At 37.7% G+C, this 2,831-nt stretch overlaps 1 pseudogene; it reads left to right on the top strand.

Annotated features, from left to right (window-relative positions):
- The window catches only part of LOC126392761 (metalloreductase STEAP3-like), a 10,231-nt pseudogene that overhangs the window by 4,864 nt on the left and 2,536 nt on the right, over positions 1-2,831 (top strand).

A 2,831-nucleotide genomic window follows, 5' to 3' on the forward strand; every position in this document is an offset into this window, starting at 1 on the left:
CACTTTTTCACACAGGGCCATGTAGCTTTGGATTTTTTTCTTCCTCATTAATAAAACCCTTCATTTAAAAACTGCATTTTGTGTTTACTTGTGTTATCTTTGACTAATGTTTAAATTTGTTTGATGATCTGAAACATTTAAGTGTGGAAAACATGCAAAAAAGTAAGAAATCAGGAAGGGGGCAAACACTTTTTCACACCACTGTATATACATATATACATTTAAACTAGTCGCTTTTCAGAACATTTCGGCTGTGTATGTGATTTATGTTGCAAAAGGGATGCCTTGGTTAGTAGAGAGGATGCAAGATTCTGTCTGTGTAAAGCATAAGCAAACTGACATCAACTTAGCTTTAGCAAAACCAACTAATCAATAACCTAACTACAAAACAATCACGACAGTAACTCAATGAACAGCATTAAATCACAATTGACAAAGTTAAACAGTCTTGCTTAGCTTGTACTCTTGTAATATTGCTGTGCCCAGTTGTTAACATTACATGTCCATGGATGGAGAGGAAAAGAGATGCTGTGGCATGCTGCTTTTGTTAGCTGGCGGTTGTTCACTGTGGACAAGCTTGGCTCAGAAGAAAGTAGGGCTGCTCGATTATGGAAAAAATCATAATCACGATTATTTTGGTCAAAATTGAAATCACGATTATGCAAACGATTATGCGGCGCACGTGATGACTTATATTGTTTACATGACGGCATGTCATTCTTGTCTCTACATGGTCGCACGTTTGCAATTCTCCTTTGCTCTCTGTATCTCGCATGGCGGAGTTCGGCCCTGATGCACGCACACATGTATGTATGTATTTTATCTTTTTTTTTTTTTTTTACTATTTATTACTTTTAAATGAGCTCCGTTCTCCGCCTTGGGTTTTGAATTTAGTCGTATTCTATACAATGACAATAAAGGAATCTATCTATCTATCTATAATTCAGTATAGCAGTAGCAGTATAATTCAAGTCTCATTTACTCAGTTGTATGCTCAGTACTTCATAAATTCATGCATTTTTGCTAAAATCTTACTATTTAAAACACTTCCCAATACAAGTAGCATGCATGGGCAAGCATATGTGTGTGTAGACTCTATTTGTGCATTCCACTGAGTTGCCCAGGTGTGCTATTCGTCTGTGCATGAGACTATTAGCAGAAGTCAGGATTACATTTATCAAGAATATTTGCCAATTTTGGATTCAACCTTCACCGTGGAAAAAGTTTTCTTCATGAATTCAAGGTAACACCATTAAGTAATTGAAAAATTCCTTGTAGCAGCGTTAACATGAAAGATGTGGTAATGTTTCATACTGATGCAGTGCACCTGAACTTATGCAATTCTTGTCTACTATCATCTGTCCCACTTCAGGTCCCCATCTGCAGCGACTGCTCCAACTCTAAAGCCACGGTGCTCCAGCTGGCTCGTCACCTGGGTTTTAGCCCCGTGGACAGGAGGGGGGTCTGTATGCATCCAGAGACATTGAGGAAGCCCCACTCATCCTCTTCCACTCCTGGAAAAGCCCCATCTTGGTCACCTTACTCCTCTTCCTTTTCTTCTATGGATACAACTTCCTGAGGCACATACTGCTGCCCTACCTTGACCAAGGAGAGAACAATTTTTACCAGCTTCCACTGGTGACAGTGAATGAGACGCTGCCGGCAGTCACCCTGATTACTCTGGCTCTAGTCTATCTACCAGGTATTGAACAGAGGATAAAACTAGAAGGCAAAACAGATTTGGCACTGATCAATAATTATTTTTAGGGACAGTTCACCTTAGAATCACAAACATATTTTTCTTCTTACCTGTAGTGCTATTTATCAGTCTAGACTGGTTTGAGTTACAGAGTGTTGGAGATATCAGCCTGTTGTTGGCACTTGGTTTGTTGTGTTCAAAGTGCCAAAAAAAACATATATTTGAAAAATTCAACATCAGATAATCCACAGATCTTTTTGTGAGCAGTTTCATGTTTGAACTATTTTCTTGCTACCAAACTACACCCGCCAACCATATCACTATGCAGAGGGAAACCTACATCTACTCATGGACGGGAGGCTCACACTCGTGGTAGCGCGAGATGTAAAATGAGAAAACAACTTATTAAGGTGACTCAACTTTTTTGGCAACGACCATATTAACAACACACTTCAGGTGCCACAGCAGCAAATACACTTCCTGTTCCCTCTACAATAAGAGCCCTTCACTTCCTCTTAGTATGTGAAACCTTATACCGGTTGTTGTATAGAGCTACCTGTATAAATGCAACTAATCTGCAGCAGAAGCATATTAACAAATTCCCTCTCGTCTGAAAAAAAAAAATCACTTATTACCAATGCTCAGTTTAAACAGAAACTTTCTTTTGCAAACAACACAATATATTAAACATTAACACAGCAAAACATAACATAACAAGGTTTAATAGGCCCATAGAGCACTGTTTAAGCATTACTTAAAGACAGAACTTTGTTCTTAATCAAGTTTCCATTGTCCCTCACTGAGTGCCTTCAGTAACTGGAGAGCTGATGCCCCCTTCTCAGTGAGGCAGTCTCCAAGTTGGGTAACACTTTATATTAAGGTACTGTAATAAGCGTTAATTAATGCTTAATAAGCACAAATTAATAGTTATTGAGCACTTATAAGACGGTATAAGATGCTTATTAACGTTAATAAGACTATATAAGTGTTTATTACAGCATAACTGACAGTTATTATTGCTTATAGGAGCATTATAAGCACTTAATAGAAACTTTGGTAACAGTTTATAAACCTATACTAAATATTAATAAGATGTCTATTTACATTAATTATAATTCATAAGGGTTAATTA

This window comes from Epinephelus moara, chromosome 7 (assembly GCF_006386435.1).
Source record: "Epinephelus moara isolate mb chromosome 7, YSFRI_EMoa_1.0, whole genome shotgun sequence".
In the NCBI taxonomy this organism is placed as follows: Eukaryota; Metazoa; Chordata; class Actinopteri; order Perciformes; family Serranidae; genus Epinephelus; species Epinephelus moara.